At 38.0% G+C, this 21,048-nt stretch overlaps 1 protein-coding gene across 3 annotated transcripts in view; it reads left to right on the top strand.

Moving 5' to 3' along the window:
- PPP3CA (protein phosphatase 3 catalytic subunit alpha) overlaps window positions 1–21,048 on the top strand; it is a 181,044-nt gene that overhangs the window by 110,161 nt on the left and 49,835 nt on the right. The gene's annotated exons all lie outside the window — the stretch shown is intronic.

The following is a 21,048-nucleotide window of genomic DNA, read 5'->3' as shown; positions in this document are numbered from 1 at the left end:
GGGTGGTCTGTTACAAAGCTGGCTGCAGCATCCTTGCAAAGTATGAAATGAATGCCCTTGCAACATGTAACAGGAGGGGTAACAAAGATGTTGATCATAAAGAAGAGGGGAGCCAGGCAAGAAAAGTGAGCAGGCATAGTGTCTAATAGATTATATTTTACAAAGTTATCTACTTCACTCTCTCCAGATGCAAGTGCAGATGTTGGAGACAGGAGACAGCTCTGAGGAAGCACAACAGCAATGGAAAAAGCTGCTAGGTCACATCATTCTGGGCTGGAACTTAGTACTGGGTGTAACAATTCATTCCAGAAGAGTATCACAGGACACCATAATTTAGGGTGAAGATACTCCCTTTGTAATATTGCAATCAGTTTATTCTAGGCCTGTGTGAGAGCTTCAGTGTAGACTGGGCATCTAGGAAGTCAAGTCATCACTGAGGTCACCAGGCTTGTGACTCTCACCAAAACTCTGCAAACCTTGCTAAAATGAGGTGCCCTGAGCCCTGTTGAAGGAAGTGCCACTTTCCAGAAGGCTTAGAGGTTCATCAGGAGACAAATTTTATATAATATTTTCATTAATTATCTTGGCATAAGAGAGTGGGCATGTGCTAATAAATTCTGCTGAGGACACTCTGTGGGAGGCACTGTCAAATAGAGGACTGGAAATGAGGGAAGAACTGGAATGTATTAAAGGTTGCAGTAGTAAAAATGGGATGAAGTCCTTAGTTTTGTTCACGAAGCTGAGTGTTTCTGTTGTTAGCATCCTGCTCATCATCTTGTCTGTGGAGGAGAAAGTCCTGGCTTTCACAGTTAATGGCAGAATGGCTGTAAGTGTGAAAAAAAGAAATTCTGTCTTGTCTGAGAAGACATTTCTAATAAACACAGGCAAGTGTTGAGCTGATTTTCATCTGCGTGTGGTTAGAAGCCCTGGTTAAACTTTTCTGGAATAACGAACATGTTTCTGATTGTGTTCAAGTTGAAATTAAACAAAAGCAAGCACAGACAAAATGCTCCAAGGATGAAGGATGCAGAAGCAGTAGAACAGTGTATACTGAAAACAAAAGGTTGAGGTGAAACAGCCAGAGGAACAATGGTATATTTTCTTTAAAAGCCAGTGGTGGTACAAAAATGGCTGGTCGCCTATTAATAAAGATAAAAGGTCAGCTTGGAATTAGAAGAAAAGTTCTCTGTCTATGATGAGAGGCACAGTTGACTGAACTGTTCTCATTGCATGCATGGTATCTTCCTATACTATGATACCACTGGAAAGTCTTTAGTTAGCCCTCTGGGGACTTCTGAAAGCAGTGTTAGGGTAGAAGTAGCCACTTTTTTTTTTTTTTTTTTTTTTTTTTAATTAACACATGAGCCAAAATTCTTGGTGCTTTCTTTTGAGATTTCATATTGCAGTATAAAAATGGATCTTCAGATTCTGAAGAATAAATTCAAAAGCCTCTTTAGAGTATCTCTGAAATAGCTTTAGAGTATGGTGAGGAAAGGGCCTGTTGAAGAACACCACCACATCTTGAAAGGAAAGTAAGTTTGTTTCAGTATCTTGACAATTTAGAAGCACTAGTCTGTTGTGAAGTCTTCCAGTTGTAGGTGCTGGTGGGAGTTGGTGCTTCTGCCTGATTTACAGGGTTTCACTGGAGGTAGAGCAGAATTAGGAAGAAAACAGAAGAGTCCAAGAGCTGTTGATTTAATTTCACAGGATTTCCTTTTCAAAACTGGTGGCATACTTAGGGGGTTGAATTTCTGTTGTACAGAAAACTGTAGTATAAGCCTTTGGAGGCAGTTTAAAAGACTAGGTCAGTTGCATTATTTTTATTTACTCTTGTGTCTGTTGGCAATATATATCCAGCGAAGAAACAATAGTGCTTTGTCAGCAGAAAATGAGAGGAGCCTGAACATCGTGTAAGTCACTGATATTTGGCTCCTGCAACATGACTGAGTGGGCCAAATAACTGAAGTGGGCACTCTACAAGTTGAGCACGTGGGTAGTAGTGCTGGCATCCAAACCTCTATCCCATCACTTAAGAATATTGAGCATGCTGGGAAGAGGAGGCTGGGCTGGGGGGGGGGATAGGAGACCCTATTGGGAATGTCCATCTGTTCTTCATGCTGATGAGGTTACGTGCCCGTGATTTCTTGGCTGGAGAAACTTGACTTATTAAATAAATTTTAAAAAAGCTTCTGTGACTAATAACAGCAGTTTGTGCCAGAAGAGGATGCTATCAATTTGGGAGTTAAAAAAAACAAAAGCCAAGATGTCTTCACTGTGGATCATTCAGCATCCAAGTGAATTTTTTTTACCCATTAAGATATTTTAACACTTTGGTATCTTATTCAAACTAATAATTGCATGTTTTGAGTATGCTAGTGCACATGTTCTTACAGCTGCTTGTTCCCATGTGGGAAGAGCAGTGCTATTAACACAGTCTCCCGCTGGGGTTATAAACCTTGCTATTATGTGTTGGGAGAATGAATTGCAAGGAGCTTATTTGAAAAAGATACAGATTGATTTCTGCAACTGAACTATGCTCTTGTTTTACTGTATCACCATGAGTCAGAAAGATGCAGAGTTGTCAAAGGTGGAAAGGTACTCAGCTTTCTACAACCCATGAAGTAAATTACAGTTTCGGTATATAATTTGTGAAGTCAGTTCAGTAAGGGGAAAATAGAGGACAAATTCCAATATAAGATTGCTTACTATTAATTAGCAGTGATTATGAGTAATTAAGAGTAGTAAGAAGATGGGTACTGATATTTTTGAAGCATTTTTATTAGTTTTATGAGGTTTTCAAAGTCATTGCACATTTCTAGGCTCTGTCTTGAAAGTTATTTTCTCCTCTTATGACTCTCAGTATCATGAAGTCACAGGCACTTTCTTTACACTAATAGTATGGAAGAAGAAATGTTTTCTTTGGTACTTACATTTTTTTTGTCATTTACAGTAGCCTGCCTAGTCCTCTGTTAGGAGTCATTAGGCAACATGCTGTCTTTTGTGACTTTTTTTGAATCTTCTAGCTTTTGTTTTGGAAAGCCAGCATAGCCTACCAAGTCCTCTTTATGAGTTCAAGCAGAGTTATTACATGAAGATTTGAATTAAGTCTTAGAAGTGAAACAGATATTGCTGAAATTCCTTTACACTTCTAGGGACATATAGTTAGGAAATATCAGGTGAGGAATAGGTCTTTTTGTTTATAGCTCTTGTTTGTTCTCTTTAATGTAGGGGTTTAGGTTAGTATAGAATAACTTGTGTTACGCTGTGTTTTGGCTTGATCCAGATCATGGAGAAACGTCAGTATCTGTTGCATCTGGTGAGTTAATAATTTTCTTTCCTGAGGAAGTACATGAGGAGTACTCTTAAAGAATAAACTCTGCTGCAGCATACCATACAGTTATTGTACTTCTATGTAAGTGCAGCGAAACAAACGCCTCCAGTAACATGTGGAGGCATTTAATTATCAGAACCATTTGTTATTATTATTTGATTTGCTGTAAAGGAAAGTAGCAAGGAAAAAAAGCCAAAGCCTTCCTGGGAAACCAAAAGCTTTTTAGATGTGTTTTGTGGTTGATGTTTCATGCTTGCTAACTCCAGGATTTGGTTTCAAAGCCCTTTTAATAGAAATGCTAATGGGATTCTTCTCCATCTTAGAGTGTGCGATAAGAGACTTTATGTGGGAGAGCAACATGAGCTGCGCAGGGCAACATACCATTCAGTAACCCTGTCCAGATTTCCACAGAGCTGGTGTTACTGGGATAGTATTTCAGAAGACATGGGGGAATGATTCCTCTCCAGTCATTTCTTTTATGCTTGTTTGGGGCTTGTCAGTTTGCTGGCAGTCTGCTCTGGACCATGTGCTTAAACTTGTGCGTGTTCTCTAATAGCAAAAGTATGGATAGGCAAAACCAAAACATGCCCAACAGCACACACTTGAGGTAGCTGCCTCCCTCAGTGTGCACTTACCACCAGTGAGTGAAAGCTCCCACCTGGAAGCCTTTTTCTTCCTACCTGCTGTTGCAGTGATCTGCTGTAGAGAAACCAGGAGTCATTGGCTAAACAGGGTAGCACGGACACCTGCCCTGGTTTGATTGCAGAGTCTGGAGCTTCAGATGGGCTAATTTAACTTGTTTCTTGGGGAGATTCCCTATTGCTGCTGGCCAGCTCCGGTTGATCTCTAATATGCTTGGATCCACTCATGGATTACAGCATCTGAGAGGCACTGACAGGACAAAGGAGATGTGAGCAGGAGGAGCATGTTAGTTACCTCCTGTGAATTCTCCATCTAGTTGTACAGTCTCTTGGTCTGTCTTCAGTTTGTGACAGCTCATCTTGGTTGGTACTTAATCCTATGTGGATTATGCCACTGATGATGTCAAATCTTTGCTTTATGAAAGTAAAGTTTACCATATGGGGCTTTCATTTCCTTTATTTCAAATCTATAAGATGATGTTTCTTCTAGTGTCTCAGGTCCTTCTGGGGGTTTTAGTCTTATCCAGTGTAATTGTTACTATTCTAAGTTAAATAATAATGCTGTTCTAAAGCTATTGTGCTACACAGTAGGTTATATTTTGAGCTGTGAACTTCAGCTTTCTGAGCAAAGGTTGATTTAAGTGACTCTAGGCTTGGAGTTAGTGGATTTTTTTTCCCTTCCTTTTGCTGTCACCCTACCAAAGATAAACCCTTGAGATGAACAGCTAAGGTGAAGGAAAATGGTCTAATAACACTTGTTGGTAATTAGTTGTAAAAATAGGTAGTACTCTGGATGTTTTCCTTAATTCTTGTTCATGCCAAGGCATCTTACCAACAGGTTTCGTTTAGATTTAGTAATTTCTGGTTTACAGTGTTTATTTTCAATTGGAAATGCTGTAAATCCTTTTCAAATAATGACTATCTGATGCATTCCCATGTAGTATTAACATCAGGCATGCTCTCTCTAAACCTAATACAGCAGGAACTACTTTCCCCGGAGGTGAAGAGAAGCAGAATTAGGTTTGAATGGAAAAATCAAATAAAGCTGAATTGAAAGGAAAAAGAATTGGCGTGAGTTTCTGAAGTGAGGGCTAAGTGTGTTGTATTGTAGGCTGTACACCTGCTCAATTTAGTGGCTAGTGTAATAGGGCTCCTCAGTGTAGCATGGTACCTACCTCCACATTACACTGACCCTGCCCTTCACAATCCTTAAAAATGTATTTGAAGTGCAGCCACCAGATACTGCCTTACTTTATTGTATAGTAGCCACCTAACGTTTGACAGCCATTTTGCATTGTGATTACTACACATTGATTAACAGCGCACTGTCTTTCTGGAAGTATTATTATTTTTTTAAACAAGAAGTAAGGGAGATGTAGCTAGTCCTGGAAAGGAACACCACCTGCTGTAGGCCATCAGATGTTTTTCAACAGTTCTGAGTCTACTGGCCATCCATTCTGGTCCTTGCTCAGCCTGGCAGCACAAGGCAGGATAACCTGGCTCCACACCAGTCATTGCAGTGCCACAATGAACGTGTTGCCTGTGATGCTGCAGTGTAAGTCCTATGCAGGAAGGGATGCTGCCTTCATGATGAGGAGGCCTTGGTGCTGACTCTTACACAGGTGCTTGATTCATACCAAATCAGAGTCTGAGCTGATGCAGCTTTTCTTGGTAGATGAAGTATGAAAAGTACAGGACTTCAGCAGAGTTTAAAGGGTTGGAGATAAACTTCAATGCTGTTTTGCAGTCTCATATGCATTTTTTGTATGTTGATGGAGCTGCTATTTTTCACCTTTTTTTCCTGATGGTTTTCAGTGGAAACAGCAACAAACTTCTCTTTTTGTTTTGTTTTCTGTTGAAATAAATATCTCTCTAATATTACGGTGGCGATGAGGGAGAATTTTTCTCTCGCACGCAAAATCTGTATATGACTCATGTATATGGGTAGCATTAGACTGATGATTACAGAGGACCCATTTTCTGTAAAAAATGTCGTGAACTAAGCGTGAAACTTGATTCTGACTTTGAATATACACACTGGTTTTGTTTACTCATTCCTTTCAGAATGGCAGATTTTTTCTGGCTTACATCACTTAAAAATAAAATACAGTGGTAGATTATTAAATGACAGCTGTTGTCTCAAAATTCTATTCGGGACTTTTTTTTTTTCCATCTGTACTTAATTTATTCTTGGCCTCTCAGTTAAGTATGAAGTTGTTCCAGCACTGAGATTGGGAATCAATTCTGTGTCCCAGGTTTTGATGCAGTCCCAGTGTCAGGACAAGCAGGGGCCTAGAAAACTGTGCTCCCTTCCTTCTCTTCTGCTGTAGCTCTGCTGTCTTTGTCCTGACATACTGAAAAATAGGGTGAAATGAAGCACTAGGGGAAGAGCAAAACTAAAGTAGGAAATCGCAGTTCTAAAGCATATATTCAGAAGAATTTTAACACTGTGCCTATACTTTACTTCAAAAGTTTATAGATATATTTTCATGATCCTATTGTTTTCCTTAGTGTTGCTCTTTCTGTAATTTCTTGTAAAGTCTTCATTTGTCAAACTGAACCCCTCAATGTCTTCATTCCTAAACAGGGCAATAAAAGACAGCTAAACTGTGATTAAATCAATATATTTTCCCTCTATTTGTATTTAGGCACCCTTTGTATTTTGCTCAGGATACACATGGTCTTGGAAGAAAAATACAGCCTTTTTTGTTTCCTCTTGAATGCAGAAGATTACCATTCTTTTTGTAGAATGATCTCTTTGTTTGTGAAGGGAGTTTGAGGAACAGGTAAAGTGACCTCTTGCAGCTTAGAAATTGCTCCTCAACACCTTGTGCTTTCCTCTTCTCTTGACATTCCATTTCTCTGGAATGTATCCGTCAGCAATTGCAAAATATGAATTTTCAGTTTCTAAAAGTTTAGTGAATTAATGTATTTTAAAAACCAAGATGCACTCTTAATATTAATTAGCTTTCTGTTTTTACAAATGCTAACAAAACAACTTCATGCTGGTTAGCAGGTCAAAAACTGTGTCAGCAGTTAGGAATGAATATTAGAGCCCTGTAGATAACAATTATAAAAACTAAAGTGAACATACAAGTAATAGAAATGGCCTTTTAAGTTTCCCAATAAACTCTTTTACTGTTGCCATTTGCAGCAGTGAAATACTTCCTGATTGCCCAGCACTAAAGTAGCAAAAGAGGCATGTGTTGATTCTTCTGCTAAATTTTTGATTTGACAGAAAAGCCAGGTTTTGCAGCCTACCACTTGCTTGCATTGCCTCTAATTGAGTTTTAAATGTTGCAGTCTGTTTCCTGCTGTAATGATGATTTATATCTTTCTGGTTAGTGAGCTTAGATCATTAGAGCGTCCATGTTCAAGGGCTGCCTTGAAAAGCACAGCAGTGCTGCAGTCCAGTGAAAAATTATCTTAAATGATGGTTCTTTACCCTTTTATTTTGAAAGGAACTTCACAGAATACTGTTCTTGTAGGTGGCAAATAAAAACCTCTGTTAAAGACAGAACTTCAATATAGAAAAGTATTTTGGCTAGTCAGGTGTGAAATAATCCCACAAATCATTATTATGAATGATCTACAGAAAGATGACAGGGTTAGTCCAGTTCTCAATGACTCTATCTTGTAATGCTTTTTCAGGGGTATGAGACCCCTTTTGCATTTCACAACATCATTAAAGCAAAGCAAGAAAGACAATGATATTTACTAACTTTGAGTACCAAACCCATAAAGAAAACAAGCAGTAAGTGTTTATTTAGGTATTTTGTTCTCTTTTGCAAGCATTCTTGGAGGTGGTTTTTTTCTGAAATGAGACAATAGTTTGTAAATGAGATCTATGTGACTCAGTTTGCAAATGGATATAGATTTTATTGTGAAAGGACTCCTAGAATGCTAATAAGTTTCTTGGGTATACACTGCCCACAAATTTATTTAAATTGCAAAAATTTTCTTCGTTAGTTGAGTTACTTTTATATAAGAGAGCTATTTGTATTCAGTTATATACAATAAGCCTGCCAGGAACAATTCTGAGACAAGCAGTACAGGGAATATTAAGAATCATTGCTCCAATGCAAATTGCATCTGATCCATACTGTTATCCATGCTGCTACTGATAGCTTGATAAGAATGTGTGGTTTAAATAGCATTAAATAGATTTTTTATGGTTTTGTTGCTGTTGTTTGTTGTTGGGTTTTTTGTTTGTTTTGTTGGTTTGGGGTTTTTTAGCAGAGATACGAATACCTATAGGAGAACTTTGTTGTAACAATTTTAAAAGGGGAAAAAAAGGAGCACACTGCTTTCTGGACTTGCACGATTGTGCCTGGTGGAGAAGCCTTGCTAGACTGCAGAAGTCTGATGTAGCTTCGTTCTTTCGATTCCCTATTGCTGCTGTTTGTTTCTAAGAGTAGATCAATGAGAGGGGCTCAAAGAAAGTCCTGAGTCCTTTCCGTCTGAAGCTCAGGACTGGAAATTGTTCCTTGCTCAGCTTGGAACGGACAGCTCAGACACTTCCAAAATTGGAGGAGGATCTTCTAGACCCTGCCCAGATCCTTGGATCCCCTGTAGTTGCATACTTGGCCAGTCCTTGATGGAAGAGATTACAGTAATGTTGTCCATGGCAAGTTTCTAATCCTTGATCCTCTAAGAGAAATTGTCAAAACATTTCCAGAGTTTTAGGTCTTTTCTATGTGGTCCAGTTTCAGTGAGCCTTTAATCAAAGCTGAAAAGGTATTTGAAATTAACAAAGATTACTTTTTTCATGTATTTAATACCTAAAATAGTCTTTTAGACTTTTATAATTCTTAAACAAAGGACTAACATTTATATATCTGTTCTTTGGTGGAAAACCTCAAGTATTTCTTAGCTGTATGTGCATTCTTTTGAGGTAAGAGAATTATTTGTTGGGGAGGGTTTATATTTTTTCTTTTTATTTCAGAATTGGTTGTTGTCTGGGACAGCATGGAAAAGGAGAAAAATGGCTTGAAAGCCTGTTCTTTTCCCTTGGTTATTTCATAGCACATTCATCAGCTCTGCTTCCTATGATGCATAGATATCCCTGCTTTGCTTGGTCACCAAAAAGACACACACACAATTATTTTCTTTTGTGGGTAATGATCTTCTAAAACCCGATTGCCTTACTTGTATGTTTTCTGAAGATAAGGTCCTGTCTTCACTGACTCTCATTTTATTTGTCACAATGATGTGTCTTCCTTTTTTTATAAGAGTCTTCTGTTGATTTTGCTGCTTTCTTTTTTCTTTTGATCACATGCTTTTCAGCTTTCTTGCAGTCTATTTATAGTAGACAGACTGTTGAAGGTCTTTTTTGAATTTTCCCTACCTAGTTGAGTAGTAAGTATTTCAATTTGAAATATAGATACATAAGAATATCATATAAAATTTTCAATGAAAATATAGGTTATAAAACTTCTGGAGTACAAGAAAACTTTTGGATGCAATAAATACAGGTTTACGATCCAAGAGGGTTTTTTTTTTTTATTACTTAGCCAGATACAAGAGGCTAAAAAACAGACAGCCAAGCAATTTCTGCAGTTTCAGTGAAGCACAGGCAAGCTCTAACAAACATATGAATACATTAGAATTTTATTGTTTTTATGTGCCTGAAAGGTTTCTGCCTTTAGGTCACTTCAAATAACCAGATTATTGCAGTCCAAAAGAGGAGCAAGCAACCTGGAAAGTCCATGAAGTGCAAATAGCATATTTTTTTTCTTAGTACACATTTTTCACTTGACAGTAACAAATCCACAAGAGAACTATTTTCCTGAAATTGCTGGACTGTTGAGAGCCATGTTTGACCGATCCGTTGTACTAATCATTACAAAGGAGAAGCAGCAGCAGCAGCAATCTGTGCCTCATAAAGGAATGTATAAAGAGAGCAAAAGATTTTGTTTCATTAAGTCAAGGCAGTGTGTTCTTGGGAATAAAGCTTCTTGCCTGTTTGCAAGCAAGGAATCGAATAGCTAGAAATATGCATAAAAAATAATATAAATGGCATCAGTATAGAAGATACCAGGTTTCCTATTTTTCTCGTGTAAAAAAGATGGTTAGTTAAGCTAGTCATTATAAAAAAAAAAAGGGAATTAGACATTAATAAGGAAATGAATGAATAGGAAATCTGAGTGGACTCATTCCTTGTAGTGAAGGTCTATTGAACTGAAGTTGGAGTTACAATTTCTTTCAGGGTGCTGGAGTCCAAACTTTCTGTCTGACGGTATGTGGATGGTAGTAAGCAACAATGTAAAATTTAAGCATCTGTAAGTATCAATAGACCTATAAAGCTTTATAAATCCAGCGTAGATGCAGGCATGATTGCTTAAAAACACAATGGAGTCTTGTGTGTTGGGTGTTTTCCTCACCAATTACAGCAATTTTGCTGCAAGACAATTAGTATCATTGCTAGATTTACTGCATTGCCTTGACTGTGTGGGGAAGTTGACACTCTTTATTTTGCATTTGGGTTTTGAGGGTTTTTTTTTGTAATACTAAGTTTTTTTCTTGTTTTAGTGAATGTTCAGCTTCCCATGATATTTCACCATTTTGGTTGATGATTTCATTGTTCTAGTGAAGGACTCTGGTCAGAGAGACTCATGGAGTTGCCTTGATAAGGGTCTGTGGTTTTGAGCACTTCCTTGGGTTTTTGCTTGACTCTGCTTTGTTGAACAGAAGCACATACTGCAGAGGTCAGGTTGTCACCAGCCTGCGTGGGATGGAACCTCACAGCCTGTAAGAGGTAGTGGCATTTCTCTCTGAAAGTTAGTGGTAATGAGGAGTTACAAACACCAGACAGATTAATAACATGCTAGATGAAGAATTTAATGTAAGAAAGATACTCTGTAACTGTGAGCATTTCCAACTGGTGGTGAAACATTTCACCAGGAATGTTTTCATGGTCCTCGTTTCCTACAGTTACGAGCTGAATTTAAAGCTGCAGGAACTGCATGCTAAAGAGAGACAAGGAGATAAATGCAATTGTTTTAATATCATGAAAAGGACTTTTTTTTCTTCTTCCATGACAAAAGTAAACTAATCTATGGCTGGTTTGGGGGTTAGTGTTGTAGGTCATTATAGTTGGAAAGAACATTTTCTGTAATGACTTAAACTGATACTATATTTGATATTAGCCAAAAGCAGATAATGTTCTTTCTGAAAAGTGAGTCATTCTAGGGAGCAAGTGAGTTAAAGAGGAAAGTTCTTCTGAAATAAGGCCTTAACTTCTTCAATCCCTGCATAAACATAGTGTTGTGTTTTAAAAAAAAAAAAAATCACCATTACCCAACTTGCATGGAATGGAAACAGGGAAATGCTCATCTCTTACTGCCCCATTCAAGCATTACTTTGCTGTGTGCTCTGATGGGATTGTGTTACATATAATTTGTATTATCTGTTTGGCTGGGGCTCATTCAAGCAGCAGAGTTCTTTATCCTGCAAGTGCAAAGTGTAAGGTGTGGAGATCCTTGGATGGCGATACTGAATTCGTATACACTTAATTCACAAATCAAATGCCAAAGAAATCTTGTTTGATTGATACCATATTAAACACTCACCTCCCCTTGGAATGTCTGGTCTGTAATCATTAAAAATATATTTACTAATCCTATATTAGAAGCCGGAAAGGATACCATATTTGAGATTAGTGGTAGACTACAGACCAGAACAGTGCCATAAATGCCAAGTCAGTGTAACAGAATTCTTCTTCAGTTTTTTTCACCTGATACTTTCTTTGCAAGTTGGTGGCCTTTTCTTCTTACCTCTGTTTCTGAATAGCAGTACTCTCTTACCTCCCAGAACAATTTACTGCTTGTGATGTGGTTATTGGCTGTCTGCTGAAATAATACTTCTTTCCTGTCACTCCCTTCCTCTGACTTTTTTTTTTCCCTCTTCAGCCAGACATTAGGAAAACAATTCTTAATATAGTGTGAGGGACTGGTTAGCTTGCTTGAGGACCATAGTGCAAGAGCTAGCCCAGATCTGCCTGGCTGCCACCCCTGGTGCCACCCTGAGTCCTTTCTAACTTGCTTACACTCATTATGTGCCTAATAACAAGGTTCTACAAAGAAATATAATTAAGGCTATTCAGTTCATCAACATGACTTCTTTGTGTTTGTTTTCATAATCATCATTAAGTGATAGCAGTTTGTTTCTGGAACAAACTGGTATTCTTAAAGGTGTTTTTTAACCCCAACCATTCTATGATTCATGTTGATTTAGGATCAGCGTATGGATTTAACCACCTACTCAAGATCATGTTTATGTTTTCATCAAGAGGAAATCAATGTGGTCAGCTCCTCCTTGCACTGGCTCTCCTAACTAATTATCATGTGAGCTTTTACCAGGACAAAAAATTACTTTTGAGAGCTTTCTCTTGAAAACACCTTCCTCAAAGGTTAAGCATTTTTCACCAGAATTAGATTTGCATAAGACTTTGATTATGGAATTTAGATTCTATAATTTCAAAAAGTCATTTTCTGTGTCTTAAACTAGAACTGGGGAAACTTGCACATTGCTTGCTTTCCTTTACCTTATACCCATATCCTATCACATGAACACTCATAGTACAGAAAGGCTGGATTAAAGTAATGGCTCAAGCCCACTAAGATGGGTGCAGAAACTCAGATTAAAGGTCAGTAGGTCTTCACTGCTGGTTCTTTTCATTCATGCCTCTGAATATAGCCCAAATGCTGCGCTTCACTGAATTTCTTTAAGCTAATTGTGCTGGCTCTTCCAACTCAGGATGCATACAAGTATCCATGTTGAGACTGATGGTAGCTAATTAAGAGCACAGGAATCTGAGAAATACTATTTGTATTTTCCCTTCTGTTTCTGGGAAATACAGAGTGCTATAGATCCAAAGGTAACAAAGAAATGCAGTTTTTTGTGATGAGTAGATGTTTGTTTTCCACTGATAAGACAAATCATTGCACTGAAGGAAGGAGGATGCTCTTTATAATAGTGTGGCTTCTGATTCTTAATAAAACACTTAGTGGGGGTGGCATAAAGCATAAAGTATGGCTGTGATGGCACAGAATGAGGAAACTGTGACAACAAATGTTATCCCCAGGTGAAAATGGAAAACCTATGTTACCAGCCAACATGAAGTTTTTGTGATTGGGTGTTTAGATACTAGGCATTCATATACTGAAGCTTGACATGCTAATACTGCTACCTGTAAAATCTTGTAAGTTTCTGGGTACTTGGAAGGCAATTGGATTGCAGTCTGTGATGGTAACACGGCTCTGAAATTCTGCAGTAAGAAGAGCAAACAAGGATACTATCCGTCAAGCCCCTGTAAATAACTGCGGCTTTCTTTGGGCTTTATATAACTATCACTGTATCCATGTAATACTAGTGCCTGTGTTTTAACTTTACTGGGGCTGGGATTTATGAGAGAAATACTGATTGTAGAGAAACCTGTTCCTAAGAGCTGAATTAAATTATCAGCAAAAAAAATTATCCTGTTATTTCAGCTTCTCCTCTTCAAAAGCCCTTTTTTCATTTTGCATTGTTTCACCTTCCCTAAATTTCATTTGGAGCATTGTGTTTAAAGCCAGGCTGTGCCTACTTCTTCTGCAGGATCTACCTTCCTCCTTGAAAGGGCTGTCTGCTTCTGATGTACTGAATTAGAGGCAGCATTATAAAGATGCATTGTTCCCTGTCAGGCTATCCCTGCCTTCCTACTGACTGAACCTGTGACCTTATAAACTGTTAAAATTCCTTGGGCCTTTGTTTTTGTACATCTGTAAAACTGAGAATAAGAGAGTTTTCCTATTGCTATAAATAACCTTGATCACAGGATATGAGCTGGAAATCCTGACCCAAACACCAATGAAGCACTTTCCTCACAAGTAATCCTTCTGATGGAGTTATTTGTGGAATGTGCCTTGCTCCCTGATGCTAAGGGTGCATTAACAGGAGATAATGACAGTATGCTTGCTTTTACATTTGGTAAGGAGGATGCTCAGGGGCAGTGCTGACCCTGGGAGGGTGGCAGGGGAAGAGCTGTTTGTTTCTTGGATGGGTATGGGAATGAATACTGTTTTAGTCCTGTCACGTTTTGTTTCTCCCTCTGTGACCTAATTCAGCACCTTCTGATATATGTGATAAAAGCAGCTACCTCTGTTGATCTTGGAAAAAAAGATCTGTAAAATATTCACTAGATTACCATCCCCTTTCTACTACCTCTGCTATGTGGCTTTGACCTGGAATTGAAAATTTTCATTTGGCACCTCACTGCTATAATACCAACTTACTCTTCTGAAAAATTCAGCTGGGGTAAGGTCATGGAGAGAAGGGATTTTTCTCTGCCAATGTAGGTTTTGCATTACTTGGTAGAGCCTGTTTCCTGAGTCTTGTTTCTGGTATTTTCTATATACACAAAGGCACTCCTCTGCTTGCTAGGCTTATGTACCTGGTTTTTATTTTGTTTTGAGACACTGCAAATAATATTGTGACACAAAAAGTAATATTGTAGAGCTATTTTTAAAATCTTTGTGCTGAAGATATTTTTCTAGGTTTAGCATTTTGAAGGGCTTCTGCCACGTGGGTTAGGGTTTGGGGTTTTTTTTTTGCTTCCTTCTTCACCAGAGAATATTAATGACTGTTGTCCTGAAGGTCTTTTCTGATGTGATGTTTTCCCTTCTCTACTCTTTTTCACTCTGCCTCTTCAAATCAAGTGTCATTAATTTGTTCTAGCCTTCAGGGGGTGGTGGGAGAAAACTGACTCCTATTAGAAGGAGTGAGCGTGGGTGATCTTTACAGACACTAGAGTTGCAAGTGTTGGCAGAGCAGAACACAGTATAATGTCCTCATGTGTTGCACACAAAACAGATTTTCCCAAGATGCTCTTTGCCTTTTTTTTTTTCCTCTATGCAAAGAAGGAAAGTTGTCAGTCAAATTACATTGGCAAATGTGGCCTTGATGCTTAATTTGTGGTTTCCTTTGCTGTACCTGTATGGTTAATGGTTTCTGGTTTTATCTTTGGTGAACCAGGCCTCTTTATGAAAATACGTAATTGCAGTTTTTTGTTAATGCCAGTTCACTCTGGTAGTATAAACTCATCAATTTGCATGCAATGATTGAAGGGAAAAGATAGATGAAAGCCTATTATAATCACGTTAGATAACCAGATATGAATATGAATGAGATCATGCTTCTTTTGGAAATAGAGCTGTGTTGTTCAATAGACTTCGTATAACAAACATTTATATTAAAGCCCATTATGTTGAGTCTTATAGTTGTTTTCTTAGGGCAAGTTACTTAGTGAGCTGTCTACATGATTCTGACCTTAATTTCAGTAAGTAATGAAGTCTGCAAGTTCTTTAAACATCTCACAAACAGAAATGCATGGCAATGAAACAGTGTGTGTGACTTAACCCACCACAAACCTTGTATCTTGAGCTGTTCTTTAGTGAGCAGAGGCAAATAAAAACTTCTGCAGTTTCGTCTTTTATTTTGTACTTCTTCCTTCTTGTTCTCCAGAAAATAAAGAAGAAAATTGCTCTTTATTTAGTGATTAAAAAAAAAAATATGTGGAATAAAACTGTGGCATTCTGAACATTTCATATTGCTATGGCAATATATAATGTTCCTCAGGTACACGCTTGCATACAAAGCTCATTCAAGCTGTAAGATTGTGTAATTGAAGACATGTGACCTTTATATGTGACTTTGTTATTAAATTTTGAGGAAAATCAGAGCCTTCTGGTTAATAGTTGAACCCTTCAAAAACAAGCAGTAGTTTTTCTTGAAGCACCTGAGAATTTCATGCATATAGCTCTTGTAGTTGTTTTTCCTCGTATTTATGAGTTTTCTGAGGAAGCCCAGTCTTTGATGACTCAGCTACAGAAGTTGTTCTAGTTGATTTTGCTTTGCCTTTGTCCACTGTAAGTACTCCTTCCTCATTTGGCTTCTTCACTTAGCCTTTCGTAACTTTGCATTGCTTCAAACTGCTTGCCCGGAGAAATGTTCAGGACATACTTCTCATTGGACATGCAGCCTCTTTACCATCTTACTTTGTAGATCTGTACAAATGACCAGTCACAAGTCTGCTCAGACACGTGCAGGTTTACATGGTGCAATCATTTCTTTGTCTGTCAGGCTTTGTAAGTACCAGGTGTCTTTGAAAAGCAGTAAGCTCTTGGAAGCATGTGCTCACTAATGGAATGGTAAGCAGCTAAATGCTTCCAAAACATTATACGAAGCAGCCTCCTTTGGGATTTGCAGTCTGCATTCTGCAGTGTAACTCAGTAGGATGTTTTTCTCCCTTAGGTTTTTTAATATTGTGTGCTGCTTTGCTCAAGCACAGTCTTCTGGAACTCAGTGCAAAAACATCCCTAACTCAGTGAATGTAAAGAACAAGTTGTCAAGTGATGGATATGATTCCCTACACAGTGGTTTAAAAGATGTCTTTGCTTGATTGTTGTTAATTGTCATACATGTATGAGTTTGCAAAGGTTGCTTCTGGAGCTGGTGATAGTGTTGCATATCTGCTCCTAATACCTGTTGGTATTTGAAGATGGCAATATAATCTTGCGATACATGGAATGAAAATTCACTTGAAACTGTAATTGTATTTTACTATCAGACTATAATGTTACACCAATTAAGTATATACCTGATAAATGAGAAAATAAGTGCAGCATATCCAAACTGTTGCAGATAGAAAATTTTTGAATTGACAGTGTTTAGTGTGCTGTGAATATAAATTTTGTTCTTAATATCCATTTGGAGTGGGAAGCCATACAGAATAGTCTTTGGACTGAGTTTGTATGTAGTGAAGAGCATTTAGTTATCTGAAGGAAGGTATGTGAAGAGCATTCACAGACTTTTTATTTGTGCCAATAGACATTGCACTCTAAATCACTGTTTTACCACTTTGTCGTCTATAAATAAATTGGCAAACACACTGCTCAGCTTTGAATTTCCTTCACTGTTAGTACCACTTGAAATCAGTGGTTCCTGTTTCAGTATTGCTTGTTCCTTTGACATAAATCAAAGAGAAATCCTCGCAGTGAAGCCATCAGAAACATAATTTAATTTGTATTAGGATGACAAAAATATTTCTTCTGTGTCTCCCCCATGTCCAGTTTCTATTTTTATTACAAAATGGTATTTTATAGACAGTTAAAGTAGAAAAAACCTGCTGCTATAGGTTAAGGTTGTGTAGTAGATGAAAGTACCATCATAACAAGTAGAAAAAGCTGCTCAGAAACATGATTTCTCAGGAATCGCAAGGGCAGTCCTGAGAACTTGAATCTTGTGAAGGGACCCTATGTCTTCCCTGAAAACTTCCTCAATGGAGATAGATTTCTAAGGAGTCCACAAACAATTAGTGTTTCTCAAACTCTCTGATTGTAGCAACAGTTAATTTGTTGGAGATCAGGCTATTAGCTTCAAATAATTTTAAAATTTCTTTACATTTGAAACATTTCTAGTGTGTTGTGCCATGCTGGAGCTTGCTGCCTTGAGAGTTTAGGTAGGGTGTTGACAGGCTCAGAGAGACAAATTCTTAAGCAACAAATTCAGTGCCTGAACTGATTCCTGAAAATAGTAAGCGAGTAGAAAAAGTTGCCCAGCTGGCAATTTCAGGGTACAAAGGAAGTTGAAAAGCACTGTGTAAATTAAGCAACGCTGTCTTTTTAGGGGAGAAAAAATTGCTGTCAGATTACTTTGTTATTATAAATTAATGAGTGTAAAAAGGCTGTGACTTGACGGCACTTTCGGGAAATCAGTAATTTTGGAAAGCATGTGAATTCCTCCTCTGTTGTTTTTTGTTTTTTTTTTTTTCCTTTTTTTTTTGTATGAACGCAGCTGCTTTTAATGTTAATCCTGTGCACATAGAAACCATGCTTTATGTTCCCTGTGTTCATAGTTGAAATCCATAAGTACATTGATCCTTGAGATCTTCATTAAAAGTTGAATTTCCTGCTTTACTGTGATGTGGATTTTTTTTGTTAGTATATGATGAAAAAATGTTCATACCTCTGTGCACGTGTTGTTTAATAGCAAGAGCTCCAGTACCAAAAGAGGGCCTGTGCAGCTGTAAGGAAACAGGATGTGTCTGGCAGAATTAACTGGAACAACAGATTCAATGCTGATGCTTGTAAAAGAGTAAACCTGAATGTATAATAACTAGTGTGCTTTTAATTATTTTTTTCCTGTAACAAGAAGGAGCAAGGTAGTGGACTTAGCAGTGTGGAGTGGATATGGAACCTCTCCTGTGTGCTCTTGGTGGGATGGTGCTGCAAGTTCTTTGTTACTGATATGAAGCTGCAACATGGCATGAAGACTATGGCAGAGTTATTGGCTGGTGGAGGTTTCTGCCTTTATGAATGGAAATATAATGCTGGATCTCTTTTGCCCCCACCTGATGAAAGATAAAGCATTGATTCAACTGCCTGGGAAATCTTCCAGATCTTAGATTCATAGGAATTTAGAGTTGGAAAAGAAAGGTAGCAGAACTATAGCTTTAGAAGCAGTTGTAGTTCTTTTCAAACTATAAATGGAGCATAGTACTGTATGCATGCAAAGTTGCCCCTTTAATTAATTTGTAAATCAGGCTATTCATCAGAATCTGAGTACATGGATTTTACATTGCAAGGACATTTCAAGCCTATACATGCAAACCTGGAAAGTGTAAAGTCTGTAAGCTACACCATCCTATTCTAGGCAAAATACTAATTGGATTAACTGTATTTAACATTGTAGTTTTCCAGTAGGAACTCTGGGATTTGACCATAATAAATTAAACCTCAATGCTAACTCTTTATTTTGAGCATCTTCCTCCCTCTGCTTTTACCTGCTGATTTTAAGCTTCTCTTTTGGAACTACTTTAATTGACAAGGTTAGTTTTAGCACTGGGCTTTTCAGCTTTCCATCTTTTGGGGGGTTTGTTTTGTTTTGTTCTTCCTGGATACATTTCGGCATCTATTGCTAAGTTTAAAAGAAGTAGGCTGCTCTGTGCAAAGTGCCTAGAATATCCATCAAGTACCCATTTTCAAGACCAATTCAGACTTTTGCAACTTGTGGGATTGCAGAGCTTTGCACTTTTTATTTCTGTCCTGTTCACTGATTTGCTCATTGCTTTTCTAACTTGTGACAAATTCAGGGACATGCAGCTCCTTGCAGAAAGCTTTCTAACCTTTCTGGTTTCTCTGTAATGGCTTCAGTGTATTTTCCTGTTCACATCTGCATACCAAAAGAAAAAAAAAAGTCTAGTTTCTTTGTGCTTTAAGTAAAAGTAAAAACGTTAAATCCATTTTAAAATCTTTCAGTCTTGTTCAACTTCAGGTTTTTGCAGTTGGAGCAAATGGGGGCGGGCGATAATTGGTAGAGCTGTACAGTTATGTAACTAAAAGCTTTTCTGCTGGAAGTTAGGAGAGCAGATTGCCTGGCCATCAAATCGCAACACGTGTTTTTAATCTTCCCACAGTGTCCATGCAGAGGAGTACAGTCAAGAAGTGTATATTGGTTTGGTAGATTAATGTGTTCAAATAAAGATGTTACAAAAAATTTTTCTTTGGGGTACAAACATTTTTTTTAGAGAAACAGTGGTGGTGTTATACCACTTGGGGATTTAAATAGTATTTATTTTGCATAATTAATGGAAGATATTATTCTTAGGTTGAAATTGTAATGCTTGATGGCTTTTAGCATGAAAGTTGTCATCTAAAACTCAGCGGGGAATCAACTAGTAAAAAGATTATATGGTGTATCACAGTGATGATAAGATAAAATATGCTATTTTATGGGGAAAATATCATGTTACTATCACAGAAGAATGGTCAGCTAGCCAGCAATCATGAATTGTGTCACCAGTTTCATAAAAATATTCATGAAAGCAGTGACTAAGGTATCAGTGGGTTTTTTCTCTACCAAGAGGGTGGGTGAGTGGTTGGTTTAATTTGGATGGGGGTTCTTTCTGGCTTTTGTATTTAGTTTTTTTTGATAGAATGACACTATATGGATCTTATTATTAGTGTATACATTCAGGGAAAAATGATACACATCTAAAACTATGATGGAAACTGGACTGAGATGAAAGACAATAGCGCATGAGCACTTTGCACTGTGGGTTTGTTGGACTTGGTGTTGCAGCTGCTGTATATAGTCCTTTTGTATCTATATGGAGTTGTGACTTCAGCTTCTCCATGGCATCTTGACAAATGTGAGGTTTGCTTATCTGTGGTGGAACAAGACTGTTACCTGAAAGAGTATCTGAGTTCTACTTAAGGTGGGCTGCTGCTGTGAGACAAGGCCCATCTTGGACTCTTGGTTTTATTCAGTAACTTCAAAATCACCCTTACAGTCTGAAAATCTTATCTGTTTCTTGGGTCACTGAAGGGAAAACCAGTCTAAACTGATCTCAGTTCCAGTCAGGGCTGTTAACATCGCTTTTGTTAAGGATCATTGCCATAAAAACTCCGGCCTTGACCCTAAATGGGATGTGCATGGGGGAAGTTTTCTCTTGAGCAGAAAAAACAAAGTAAGGCAAAACGAAGATTTTGACACTGCACCCTTAGTTAGGCATCCATGGGGTTCTCCAAAAGCGTTCCTTCCTGCAAATGCTTGAAATCACCCCACCAGGGAGTTTGCAGTTTCACAAGAGAGCAGAGCAAACTCTTGCCCCTAAGGCCCAGTCAGAGACATCCTGGCTTAGCCTAGGCTGCGTGTCAATTGTGCTTGGTCTGTCACATTTATTGGGGCTGCTCTTTCTAGGGAAACAGTCTGTTAGATTGACTTCATTGCAATGAAGTTGAACAAATCATAATTATGGGAGGTTAAATAAAGAGGTAGAGGTTAAAGTGTGAAACACCATTGTCCTCTTGTGTAAGGCATGGTTTGGGAAAGCAAGCAGGATGTTTTTCTATTCAGAAACCAGAAGTCGGAAATGTGTTGGTTTAACCAGGCCTACGCAGGACAGGTATGCTTTGCATTTTATGGAAAGGCTATTGCTGTTCCTCTGGGTTTAAGACTAGGAAGAATAGAGGAGTAATTTTAAAAGAAAGAGTAACCTTGCCTTGGTCATGTTCTCTTTTTCAGGGTAGCTTTGGT

This window comes from Aphelocoma coerulescens, chromosome 4 (genome assembly GCF_041296385.1).
Source record: "Aphelocoma coerulescens isolate FSJ_1873_10779 chromosome 4, UR_Acoe_1.0, whole genome shotgun sequence".
Lineage (NCBI taxonomy): Eukaryota > Metazoa > Chordata > Aves > Passeriformes > Corvidae > Aphelocoma > Aphelocoma coerulescens.
This window is presented reverse-complemented; position numbering and strand designations above follow the sequence as displayed.